The sequence below is a fragment of the Homarus americanus genome, unplaced genomic scaffold (genome assembly GCF_018991925.1).
Source record: "Homarus americanus isolate GMGI-L3 unplaced genomic scaffold, GMGI_Hamer_2.0 scaffold30535, whole genome shotgun sequence".
NCBI classification, from domain to species: Eukaryota; Metazoa; Arthropoda; class Malacostraca; order Decapoda; family Nephropidae; genus Homarus; species Homarus americanus.
Genome location: NW_024732440.1, coordinates 14,373,882 through 14,388,519, shown reverse-complemented (window position 1 = coordinate 14,388,519; position 14,638 = coordinate 14,373,882). Strand labels below are relative to the sequence as shown.

The 14,638-nt window shown below is 40.2% G+C and overlaps 1 protein-coding gene and 1 long non-coding RNA gene across 2 annotated transcripts in view; one reads left to right on the top strand and one right to left on the bottom strand.

Moving 5' to 3' along the window:
- The window catches only part of LOC121868847 (UTP--glucose-1-phosphate uridylyltransferase-like), an 81,320-nt gene that overhangs the window by 60,446 nt on the left and 6,236 nt on the right, over nt 1–14,638 (bottom strand). The gene's annotated exons all lie outside the window — the stretch shown is intronic.
- The window catches only part of LOC121868851, a 24,939-nt gene continuing 20,348 nt past the window's right edge, over nt 10,048–14,638 (top strand). Inside the window, exons 1-2 of the long non-coding RNA XR_006089467.1 lie at nt 10,048–10,314; nt 14,417–14,577. This is a non-coding gene — a long non-coding RNA (uncharacterized LOC121868851). The remainder of the gene's footprint in view (nt 10,315–14,416; nt 14,578–14,638) is intronic.

The following is a 14,638-nucleotide window of genomic DNA, read 5'->3' as shown; positions in this document are numbered from 1 at the left end:
AACGAGTTAACTGAAATTGACATTATGCTGTAGTATATCCATCTGGCTGTGGTTTAGTAGACAACTTAAGAACCTCACCTACATTGAAATTTATCCAAGCACATGACCCATAACCCATCCATAATTTCTTCCAAACCGTGAAATTCCAGTGATATATGGTTGATGAGTTAATGTACACTTCTGACGGCGAGACAGCCATATACAGAAACACACATACACATTGATCACTCAATAACTCCGCCAGGCCGAGATAATAAAGCTTAAAACCATAACCATCTTAGCTGAGAATATTTAATGTCTTTAAGCATTAGGTGCAAAAACTGCAAATGGTATTATGTCCAGGGTGGGAGAGAGAACAAGCGGCTTGGTCCCTGGCGCCGGCCTCGGTGGTGTGTGAGCCTTGGCAACAGTCACCACTGTAAATATTTGATGAACAACAGTCCCTCCCACAGACACTGTCGGCAGCCGCGTCTCGGCGGCCACTTGCTGCCTGCAAGTGTCTGTCGTCCAGTGTCTTGCATCACCTATAAAAAGTTTTCTGCAGGATTGTCACCAATATCGCATGAATAAGCACTGGGCAAGAACATTTTGATTGACAGTCTCTTTTACGGTGATGATATAACTCTCAGGTACTAAATTTCTTTTGTTAACACAGTAAGCTTGACCCATGGTTAGACTGGGTGCCTAATACCCCACGTGTATAACACCTCACAATCTTAGCAATAATAATGAGCTGTGGTGTGGTATGTAATGGGTGGAATGATTACAGCAATATGTATGTATATATATATATGTATATATATATATATATATATATATATATATATATATATATATATATATATATATATATATATATATATATATATATACTGAATTTTATATCTATACACAGATATTTATTTACTAAAAATAAAGGGGGAGGTTGCAGCCTAATGAAACACGGTGATAATGGGGAACCAGAGTAACTGGGGAGTACAGACAATGGCTGTGAAAGGGCAAGTGAGAGCGAGAGGTAAAGATATAGGGAGAAATACAGACTGGCAAGACAGAGGAGGAAGACGACAATAGACAAGGGAAGAAAATGCAGGGGGGAGTATGGGGATGGAGTTGGTGGGTATAGCTTTACCCAGCATGGTAATCACCTAGGGTACATACAGTACATGACCGCTGGTTGCGTAACAAGGGCCAACTCTCAATGTGATGTAGTTGTGGCCAGAATTAGGCTAGGATACAGACACATTGGCAAGTTAGTAACGCTGTACCCATACCGGAACACTCAGCATGTAAACTGTGATAAACCTTTAAAGCATACACCTGAACACTATATTATTGAATGTGACACTGTCAAAGACTTCAGGCCACCTGGCTTATTGTATCATGAACTTTGCAATTACTACATTGAATCAGGGGTGCTTGAGGACATTCTTGCTGTTTATCCAAAATTTGCCAGCCCACACTGATTAGTCTTCAATTAGAATATGACGTCCAATGTATATGAACCACTGTCCTGCATGGCAGTGAACAGTGACATCACCCACATGAATCTGACCTATATATAATGTTAATGAATATGATGTATTTCTTTGTGTATGAACCTCTGTCTGCGTGGCAGTGAAGTGATACCACCCTCAGTGTCAAGACCTAACTTAATTACTCAGAATAGGCAAACTGTACTCCAAGCTTTGTCAATAAATTTGTTGGACTAAAACTAAAATTGGTGCCTGATGATGATGAAAGTATACATGGCATCACTCTCACATCCACAAGTATCATAAGACAGATCCAAAACTTCAAGCATCACATCACAGACCCATAACTTCAAGCATCACAGACCCATAACTTCAAGCATCACAGACCCATAACTTCAAGCATCACAGACCCATAACTTCAAGCATCACAGACCCATAACTTCAAGCATCACAGACCAATAACTTCAAGCATCACATCACAGACCCATAACTTCAAGCATCACAGACCCATAACTTCAAGCATCACAGACCCATTCAAGCATCACATCACAGACCCATAACTTCAAGCATCACAGACCCATAACTTCAAGCATCACAGACCCATAACTTCAAGCATCACAGACCAATAACAAGCATCACATCACAGACCCATAACTTCAAGCATCACAGACCCATAACTTCAAGCATCACAGACCAATAACTTCAAGCATCACATCACAGACCCATAACTTCAAGCATCACAGACCCATAACTTCAAGCATCACAGACCAATAACTTCAAGCATCACATCACAGACCCATAACTTCAAGCATCACAGACCCATAACTTCAAGCATCACATCACAGACCCATAACTTCAAGCATCACAGACCCATAACTTCACAGACCATCAAGCATCACATCACAGACCCATAACTTCAAGCATCACAGACCCATAACTTCAAGCATCACAGACCCATAACTTCAAGCATCACAGACCCATAACTTCAAGCATCACATCACAGACCCATAACTTCAAGCATCACAGACCCATAACTTCAAGCATCACATCACAGACCCATAACTTCAAGCATCACATCACAGACTCTCAACCTCAAGTAACACATCTCAGACTCACATCCTCAAGTATCACATCACAGACCCACAGCCTCAAATATCACAACACAGACCCACTGTCTTAAGTATCACATCACAGACTCACATCCTCAAGTATCACATCACAGACCCATAACTTCAAGTATCACATCACGGACCCATAACTTCAAGCATCGCATCGCATCACAGACCCATAACTTCAAGCAACACATCACTGACTCACATCACAGACCCACAGCTTCTTAAAACCAAAACGTGACGACAAATTGAGGAAGCAGTGTCTGCCCACAACAGGCACGAGTGAAAAGCTCATGTTTCTATATTTTTCTCAAGAAACAAATCCCTTGAAACTATCGAGGGGCTTCTAGTACAAGTTAAATCTGCTTTTATTCACACACTATAATCAGCTGTGTACTTTAAGCAACAAATTGGTATTCATTTGCCTCCCTGAATTTGACATGTAATTCATTATCAACGTTTACAATTACTGTACAAACCAACAACTTGGAACCGGTAACACAGGCTCATATTTCAGGGGAGCTGAAAATCTATATTTTCCCATTACCTTCCACGTATTCACGTGAGTAATAAAGCACAACAAATATTAAACGATTCTAGGTATCTTTAGGCCTAGGGATTGTATTAATAACAGCCACGCTGTTTAGTGAAAGCTTATTGAACATGGAGAACAAACACAACATAGATGTTTGCCTCCGGCTGTTTTAAGTTAAATTAAGGCCTCTGACTGCATACCGAGGCAGACAAGCGCCAGCGTTTGAAAGACGCTACCGCCGCTCATCCCGCACTAGATGTAGCCCTCCACACGTGCAACATCTGTGGACGGCCTTGCCGGTCCCGCATCGGCCTCTCGAGTCACCTCAGAGCTCACCAGCGAAGGTGACACCATTGATAACTCATATCATTGTATCATAGCTGGATGATCGTCATACTCGATTCCGAGTGACAGCAAAGTAGTAGTACAGTAGGAGTACTGGGTGGACTGGGGGTGTCCCCGGCCCGTATCAGCGTCCCTTATGACAAGAAGTAAATGCTGTACCCACTCGACCGCTGCATCCCAACATAACCTTAACCATAATCCGTTGCCTAGGGTGCGTATGGCTGCTCGTTCGGCTTAGAATTGGTTTAGTAATACTTTAGGTTTAGTTTCATAAGTATGGTGAAGTCTTATTGTTGTTCTATATACAAGTCCCACTTAAATACCGACAACATAACCAAGCCCACACATCACTTCTTGAGGCAACCCTTTATATGACATCATTCTTCATACAGCGAATGACGGCAGCTTCTCCGCACCCAGCGCTCCATCCATCTTCAACACAACACTATTAAATTAGTTCAAGTAAAGTGAGTTGTTACCTCGAACGGTGACGCTTCGCAACCCTGTGTCTGGCCAGTCACATCGTAGGTTCCAAGATGGAGGTCTGAGGTGTATCCGCTAATTGCACACATTTTTAACTTCCTTTACTACTTGGCAAAACTGAAGACACGACAGGTATTTTATCTGTCCGGTTATTGGCCGTCTACCCTACTTGTCCCTACCTCACTCCAGTGAGACCTCATTCCAGCGACCACCCTACTCCAGCGGCCATCATATTCTAGTGAGCATAATCACATTCCAGCGGCGACCATCATACCCCAGCGACCACCATACCCCAGCGGCCATCATATTCTAGTGAGCATCATATTCCAGCAGCCTTTACACCTCAGCAGCAATCATACTCCAGGGAACAGCATAACAGCCACCATACTCCAGCAACCATCATACCCTAGCGGCCATCATACCTCAGCGGCCATCATATTCCAGGGCCCATCATACCCCCAGCAGCCATCATACTCAAGTGAACATCATAGCAGCCACCATACTCCAGCAGCCATCATACCCTAGCGACCATCATACTCCAGTGATCACTGATATTTCGCTAGTATCACAATGTGGGTGACGTTTTATTTATTAGTCTTTCTTTTTCTTCTCAACTTTATTCTCTCGCATGTTTGAGTTTGTGACAAGTTATGGCCTCGTCCACTGCTGGTGTTGGAACAACGCACACACCACATACCAGAGCCGTATATAGAGAACGGCTCCGCAACATACTGCTATACAGCGCCAATCAACCTTGGAACTAATAGGGAAATAGCCACAGAAGTAAGTCACGACCAAAAGAACCTCTACACTTGTTTGAATCTGTTCTAAGCAGACCCAAACAATTCAGTACACCGCTATCTATGGGATAACAAACATTTCAGAGACTGGTTCAAGCAGTCTCAAGCAAGACATATAGAGGACGGAACTATTTACTCCATCATATCAGTAAAGAACTATAGATGCCTTGGAGTATGTCACGCAAAATGTAGGTATCGCTGATCCCACAGAGTCTTTTTCTGTGTGTCAGCTGTTTGTTTACATTTGGGAAGAAGACTGCGGCATGTTCAACCTATCAAATGTGTAAAAATAGTTTCGAAGACAAGTTCCTATGTGTGGGAAACATAAGAGGAAATACAACCATCTAAAATTCCATCGTTTTCCCAAAGATAAAAAAAGCAAGTTAATATTAATATGTACTGTCGTGGACAAAAGTTCGCTCCTTCCCAAACTGAAGCAGTATGGACCCGCACAGCACACCCTCACCAGATAACAATCAGGGTAAGTCAGTTCGGAGACTCATTCCCGTGTCCCAGTTTCACTACAGGGAGCGAACTTTTGTCCACGATAGTACGTGCTTTGTGGAAATTAAGTTATATAATCACATTCAGTGCTGGGTCGTTTTAGCGAATCCAGGTAAAATAGTCACACAATAAAGAGTCGCACAAAAAGAGTAACCTAACCCATCCTAACTTAACTTAACCTAACCTACGTGCATCATATATAAATTGTGTTGTCATTATGTAAGTCATGTATTGTCAGTTAATAACTGTTTTAAAATATTTTTTTTTTAGTTTTATTACCTTAAATGTGACTTTTTTCCTAGCCAAAATTGTTACTTTTTGTGTGACTTATTTTCCTGTGACTTTATTACCGTTCACCGTTTTAGCACCTGACCTGGAAATGAAGGGGTAAAAATATTAACATTACATATTTTAATCCCAATTAGTGAGAATGAGAGAAAAATCTAACTTAAAATGTAATTCAAATATAAGATGAAGCATAATTAAATATACGAAAATAAATATAAACAAAAGTGCTTTTGGAAGCCACGAAGAAAATAATAAATTAAGGGGAGTTCAATTTCCTTCCTCTACAGTATATTCCTTGGTCCCGTCTTATTCGTGACTACAGTTATCGGTAAATTCACAACTAATGAGGCTCCGTTTAGTATGGGAATACGATTCTTTTGACTGCGTTTAATGCTTTTTTTTTTTTTTACAAGACTACCAGTTATTTGACAGTGAAATCTTTTTCAAGGGCCAAGGAACAATTCTTGGTGACCTTTATCAAGAACTTTCCTCCTGAAATACAAATGAGCTGTTACCCCGGGTACCAGTATTACATTAATTACCATCAAAACCAATCATCCAAAACAAAAAACTCACAAAACACGAAAATTACGTTGATGCACAAGGAAACTGATGTGTTCTTCCCCACAAGAAATACGCCTTGTTTCATTTTATTCCTTGCAGCAAAAATGGAGCTGTCAAGTTCGGGGAGACATTTTGTAATATTGAAGATGAAGTGTGAAAAGCGCTCGCTCGCGCTCTCTCTCTCTCATGATAACTGCAGTTCGATCTCGTCTATGTAACAAGACATGAGACAGTGCTAGAAATTATGTATTTACACTGAATCCGTATTCATTCTATTTTTCAAACAGCAAAAACATACTATGTAAAGTTACTAAGCACTGATCGTCCGTATTGCAAACATAAGACGATAATAATGGTGAATCGGGGGGTCAGCCATGTTTACATAACCGAGAGGGGAAGGTAACGAGGGTCGGCCAACAGTGTACAACTCATTACTCACCTGCTGTTGAAGGTTAGCCAACTTCGCTCTCTCTCCTCCACCATATACTCCTCCCCACCCGCATGCTGTCTACACACAACAGTTCCGTTCCCCCCTCACCTCCCCCTACATAGCAATAACCTTATTAGTCCCAGCACTAACATTTTCCCGCCAACCTTTATCATGTTTACCTTCCATCTTTACTCTGTTCCCTCATTAGTCCTTACCAAGCCAATTAATATTTATCCACACCCTCCTCCCTGTCGTTACTTTACTTCCCCAGTGTTCTTTTGATAATTCTAACTTCACTGTCCATCGCCTGCACCTTACTTCTCCCTCCTTTCCTCTCTTGGTGTATGTACCCTCTTTCTTTCCCCACCTCATTTACATCCCTTCCCCTTTTTACAAAAAATTTCCTCTGGTTCTTCCTTCCCTTAAGAGTCAAAACAAAGCAGCTTACAATACCTAGTCCCCTCCCCTACAGCAGCATCACTCCGGCACCTACCTCAGTTATGGGAGCTGGTGATGTGTGTGTGTGGTGGCAGCGAGAACCAATAACAACCCCTCTACATGCACAAGCTTTCCTTCTCCACCAGGGTGAGACACATACTGCCAAGGTAATGGGATGGGTGGCAGCCAACCACCACTACCTGCCGCCCGCCACCACCACACTGACCTGCTTCCCCATGCCTAATTACATCAAACGTGAGCAGATAGAATAACTAACAGCCATTACTACAGTCTTGCCTACTGTGGTAAAAACAAATATTTGGAGAACATTTTCTTCAAGTTATAAATGAAACGAAGCAAAGTTGTCATGTGTTCCTTAAAATTATCACTATAGCTCCCGCATCTCCACCACCTCCCCTTCCTCAATGTCACCACAATGTCACACCCACACACAATAACCTTCACCATCCACTAGGAGGACGGAGAACATTTTCACCATCACCCTATGAATCTGAGACTGAGCAACTATTTTTTTTTCATACGTCAAAAGTGGAACAAAGGAACAAATATCTTGGTCCTCGAAAGGAGTTTTAGTACAATAAATTTTATGTGGTTTGATTGATTCAACACAATCCCCAATTTAAGAGTCCTCTGCCAAAGACACTGTGATATGTTAAGTCTACATTTGCGTCAGGGTACACAAGTACTGTACTTCCATTCTACCATTAACGAAATCTTCATACTATTACTACTACGATCTGCAACCCCGGAATATTATGAAATTTTACTGTTTTGCTTATTATGTAATGTGGCCTATTATGATACACGACTGTATTAACAAGGTTATCATTAGGCATCTACAGCTGTTCGTCCTGGCCAAGTTAACACCTACTGCACCAACTCACCAAATAAGTATAAACTACTTCCCAGTTGTATATCTAATTAACTGTGAGTATCCGTATAAATTTATTTCTTGGTACACAATGGAGTTTTCGCCTCTGAAAAATATCATGCGGCTGTAAACAATGTACAGTACTTAATTTTGATTCAGTTCAATTAAATTGTGCGCCCTTGTTAATAGCTCAAATAAATAATTATTTCCAATGATAATATCATAGAATAAGTATTAATAATAGCAGCAGAGTATTAAATTATTAATACAACAGGTAGCTTCGGAGACGGCCGTAGATGGGTCCAACGAATTACCCAAAAGTATATTAAATCAGGGTAAAATCTTAACGAATATCTGTTATACATACACAAACATGTTTAATAATATTTTTAGTGTAATTTTGTAAAAATAATTTGTAAGATGAAATAATAAACAGCGAAAAACTTTCAGTATTGGCGAACGCTAAATTCCAAAGAGTTCGTGAACAAGGGAGATAACTCAGATCCATCGTGATGCACTTCGCTAACCTAACCTAACGAAAAGTAAATCCAACGGCTATGTTAAATACCCCAAAGTAACAGAAACATCGGAAATTATATGTCCATTTTGGATAGGCGACTCTTTGGAATTTAGCGTTTTTCGCGGTTTATTATTTCATTATTTTGACTACATTTCAATGAAAACATTATTAATCAGGTTTATTGATGTAAAACATATATTCGTTAAGATTTTACCCTGATTTAATATACTTTTGGGTACTTTTGGGTAATTCGTTGGACCGCCGTAGATAGTTTGGTCAATTCGGTGACATGCGGGCGCATGTTGTTACTTAGCTGATGAAGTTTGTGCTCGTACTGTAGAGGCTGGTTATGTTTACTTCGTAAAATTGTCATACATGTTTACAATTGAATACGCATGTTTATAAATTATGTGGGAGACAGCCCGAGAAGACCTTCCACCCGCTGAGTAACAACATGGTGCCACCTTGACCGAACTCTTATCTATATCTGTGGACGCACTGATTAATGCGCGCCATTTACAGTAGTTGCGCTCTTAAAATATTTCGTTTAGTAAACACTTTCTCCCTACACATTATAGAATCAACAATATCTGATCACCCATAACCTTAAAAATACCCTAATTTGTTATCACGGCCTCCAGACGTTCTTTTCTTCACAAAATCTAAAGTAATCACCCAATCAGACCTGTTTTTCGCTTTTTCGTACCTGTTGTTAATGTGTACAGGACAAAATGGAACCAATATACGATTCATTACCACACCTTTACAAGCAACACCATCAACTCCCCACAGAAAAATTTTAGTCACATTATTCTTACAAATGACACAGCGATTGAGAAGAAAAATTGAATCCACTGTAGGCATGGTGTCAATCACAACATGTTGGCAAGGTGCCCAGCAAGGACCCCACTTACCAACATTAATATTTTATTTCCCCTCTTGGGCTCTTACAGTTATATAAAACATCTTAAATTTCAGTTGACTGTAGTGTCGTAGACGATAACATCACTAAAGCCCATCATACATATTCTTCACCTCTCGTACTGTACTGGTTAGTCACGTCGCCTCCATTCCCAAGTGAGCGGTTTGTCACGCCAGCTCATTTTCCTCCTTTATCCCCTCACCCTCTACTACCGCCACCTTCTCTATTTCCTCCAATTTACCTCTCCCCGCCAACCGGTTCTTGCACTCTCCTTCCACTAGAGTACCTTAACAAAACTATGGCAAATAGGAATAAATGACAATAAACTACACCGACTGTAAATCTGTACTAGTTATATCAAGGATTTCTGGACTCAGGGAGTCACTATAAACGTATTTTTTACACAAATTCCAAAAACAGTATAATTCTAACTCTGAATCATTGATACGACCCTTTAAAGCACAGCAAGGGAATTAAATGTTAGGAATTACTGAAGTTACTACTGTACTGTACTGTACCTGAATTTACTTACTTGCCAGTGATCGTTCTGGCTGGCGTCGCTACCCAATCTATTGCAAAACCCAACCAGATTGGGCTTTGCCTCTTGGCATCGGTGTGTTGACAGCAGTGGGGGGGAGAGAAGTACGGTACAAGATGGGATAAAAGTAAAGTAAGTAGGGAGGAAGGAAGCTCTAGTACCACAGATACTTTCAGAACTGGTCAGAAAATTTAGAAACATCACTGTACTCAGTGATAGCAAAAACTATCAGGTAGCTCCACCAACCCCTCCCCAAATTTCTGAATATGAAGAGTGATCAGTGGTTACAGTTTGCCAGTGCCAAGAATACCCCTACCCCTTCACTTGCCCTCCCTCACCCCAACCACCTTCTAATCATCTTCCCGGGCATGCAGGCAGGAGCAGCAGCAGTGCCAGGTAGGGCGGGAAGGAGTGCACATCCACCCTTAATGCAGACCACTCAAGAGTCCTCCTGTTCTTATTAATTAATGGGTATGCATATATTGAACATGTACCCTAGTGATATATGTACTGTAAAGGAGTTCATCTTATGTCATGATCTCATTGTAACACGAAATTACAGAGTATGGAGTGCTATATTAATGCCATTGTCTCAAAGTAACGCATTTTCATCCCAGTGCAAACTTGCTCACTACCCCACAAAAAAAGTGTGGTTACCCAGTGTAAAGCAGTAAACCACCGTGTTACAGTGTAAATGTAAGTGATACCTCCAAAGAAAGTTACTGTGTACTGTAACTGGATATCCCAGTGTTACATCACATGCCAGAGTCGCTCCCAGTGTAACACTGCAATGTTAAGTTATAATACCTGTACTGTATAAGGAAATACAGTAACTGTTGTAATGTATGTGTGCTACTTGACAAACATTACTATACAGTGTAACACTAGATTTGTGCTACAATATTAATACCATACTGTACTTGCAAGTACCTGTTGTGTCTCCCCTTTAACAACACTGACTGGCAGTTTATATCACATCGCTACCCAATTACTGTGTTCAATACGTGAGTTTTGTTTTACTGCATAATACTGTATTAAGCTACAACCACAGTGAATCAGCAGAGAAATTACAGGTTTTACTGTATACCAATCTGGCTACCTTCACACAAACTTTCAGTACTTACTCAACTATCAATAAAAGACTAACCTGCATAAGATCTTTCACATCGGAACAATAAAGCACATAAAGTACAGTAACGGAGCAGACCATCCATCCAAATAACTAGTAAGCTTGAAAAGTGGTGAAACGATAAATGCTGTAAATAAAAATTTTGTTTTGTCTCAAATCACAATGACAACACAGAAGACAAATTCCATATCTATATTCATGCTGAGAACCAATGTGCAGTAGTATACAGTACGAATACAAGTAACTCCAGAATGTTTATTTCACTTGCCTGGAACAGTAATGAACTTATTCGATCATTCATGATCTCCGTATACAGTATTAGAGATTGTGGAGTTCAAGAGAGATTGAACTGCATATTTATGCAAATTTGGATTTATTGATACAGTAATGAACCTCCTTCAGGTGGCGATTTTATCATCATACAGGTACCGGTATTATTATTCTCATTACCAGATATTATTATTGTTGTTATTATTACTGTACCAATTAGTATGTAATACATCTAGCATAACAACTCTCAGTTACGTGAGGCAGTATTCACTTAAAGAGTTGTCTATATAAAAAACGAAGGTGATTAAACCAGCAAACCTTGAAAAGGACTGACTTTGACCCTTACATTATATCTGCTTGAAGGTACAATACAGTTAATGAATGTACAGTCGTCGGCCACAGAAATAAGTATACACACTGTATGTTTAAGGTCCGAAAATGGTCTGGTAACGTTGAAACTGCGCATCCAGACGCATGATGAGCCTCGGCTCCCCCCACTTGTTATCTCTTAACTATTTTCGGTTTCCCTGTAGTGGATTCCTCCCCTACAAACACTGTTTGTCGCTGGGTAGCCGACGCCGCGAATTCCCCAGTGTATGCCTCGTGGTCTAGGTCAACCAGCGCCGCCATACATCACGGAGGTCAACTACTAAGCCACGCCTACCTCCGCTATTTAAGACCTGACCTCGTTGTGACCGCCCTCTTTCTACCTACACCAACCAGCCAGCAACACCACCTCCTCCGCCTGCCTGGCGGTCCTCGCTCCCGCCGGCGAGCATGGCGACCCACAAGCTTGCCCTCCTCTGAGCATCCTCACCAACCAGCTCTCTCTATATCAAGCTTGTAACCACGCTGCCACTTCCCAGCACCAAGCTGCATTGTATATCCAATACAACATGTACAGAGAGAGCACATTGTGAGTTTCCTTTCTCCATCCCATCCTGAGTGAGAACCCAAATACCACCATACCCCACATCCCCTTTTTTATTCTTCTGTTTACTCCTCTTCCTTCCTTTACTAATCCAAACATCAGTAAAAAAAAAAAAGTAGGGTGAGAGAAAAGGTGGGGGGAGGAGGAGGGAGCTGTATGATAAGTGCAATCCCACTCGGCAACAAGTTTACTGCCATTGGATAAAATATATTACTTGTAATATAAACACAAGACACTAGTAAAACATTCACAACAAATGTATTTATAACATATATGTAGGAATAAAACATAAATTACAGGTCATTTTTGTAATTTTGTCTGTTCTGTTAAGGACAGTGTTACCAGATATATTTTGTCTCAAACACGAACCGTAGGTGTATACTTATTCTTGTGGCCGACTGTACATGAACCCTTTCAGGGCCTTGCGAAGTACTGTAGTATTGTACATTCAAAAAAGTTGGTTGTATCTTCATATTGCCTTACACAGTTCTGTATACAGAGTACAGTAGTACTGGAAAGAAAATAATGTCACAAAGTACAAGGGACCAGTTTGCAAGCTCACAGTACAGTAAATGTATTTAGCTAGAGTGTATTAAATTTAAAAGACAAATACTGATATGAAGATTTCACATTAAAAAAATTATTGTACAATACTGTACAAGGCTATCAAGACCAAAACTCATGTATCTTTACTTTATCCTCTTTGCCACTGATCAGTCTGTCAGTTGCTTGGGCAGTCAGTCACGTCTCTGTTATGCACTGGCTCCATAATGTATCTGTGCCTGCACCAGTGTTGGTCAAGTCTGGTCTTGAATAAGCTCTCATTTTGTGCCATCACAATGCTCTCTGGTAGGTTGTTCCAAGAGTTCACAAATTTCATTACAAAAACATTTACCCTGGCATTATTCCGTGGCTTCTTCAACCTGAGGCTGTGATCCCTAGTGGTATGGACATCTGCTAGTTCCAAGTACAAACACTTGAGTAATGCCCTCCGAGATGTTGATAGACTTCTATAGTCACTCCTTGCCCACCTATAGCATAAGCTAGGCAATTGGAGGCATTCTGGTCTCTCTGGGAGCCTGCGCATAGGCACCAGTCTGGGGCATTTTCAATCAACTAAATTATTTGATTGAAAATGCTAACTATTGGTACAGCAATAGTCTAGCATATCTCAAGAACCAAACAGTGTGACAGTACAGGGTACTCCAAATTGGGGAAGCACTTCACTCGTGAGGAGCGTTATGAGAATGAGAATGCCCTTCTCATATTACTGCACCTACTAGCCCATTTGCTTAATTTAACTGCTTCTCACAATGATTCAAGAACTTTAGGTCCTTTTCACATTTGGTCTCTGTTAATGAAGTTTCTTCATCCTATTGGGACGACCTCTATGCATCCTTTTGCATTTCGTGACATTGAATCTTAACATGCATTCCTTTGGCTTCTCTTGAAGCTGACAGAGATCTTCCTGTAGCATTTCACAGTTCATTTGGTACCCTGTACTTAATTTCCTTAAATAACTCAGCATCATCTGCAAACATGTGCATAGAGGAGTGTAGTATAGCTTCTGAAGCAATGATTGAAAGCTTAGTCTCCATAATCTTAGGAAATATAGTACTGTACTGTGCTGTGCTGGGTACATGATTTATCTAAAAGCAGGAATGATTGGCTTTGTTTCCAATTAACATATCAGTGCTAGACTGAATATACTGACACCAGCAATAATAATACTGTACTTAGAAGTCTAATTTAAATGAAAGCAAATTTTTCAGGGAACATGAATTTTGTATTGTACTCTTATGGGTCCATTGTGCACAGGGCCATCAATATTAACTTACCTGGTCCTTTGATACCAAAGTAATTCATCCAATTATTTACTACAATTAAAAGAGCCTTTTATCATTCTTTATGTTGAAGGGAAATATTTTTCAATAAAATATTGTCTTATTCTAATTCTATTAACTTGCCAAAAATAAATATCTGCATCAGCCAAAACTATAAAATGTGCCAACAATTTCACTACAGTACTGTATAGACCAACTGCCCAAACAATCCAGTAAACCTATAAAAGGTGAAATGATAAACATTAAAATAAAATATGGAATTTTTAGATGAAAAAAATTTAATTATAAAGATTTTTTAGCTCTAAACATGCAATGCTGACACAAACCTTCACCAGCCGTTTGATCTGACGGTGATACTTAAATTTAATTGCTAATGATATGATTTTACCTTTTTTCCAGGAAAGCCATGCACACTATATGATGCATTAAGTTTTCATTGGGCTCCTTCAAGCAACCTTGGCTATGGATTTCGTTGAAATGAGTCGGAGAGAATGATATGAACATTCAACATATAAAGCCAAGAGAAGAGAAAGATAAGTTAGACTATTGAGGCATTACAGGTTTGATTGTCATAAAGATTTATAATCACTGAATCAACATGAACAATGAAATTGCCTACTC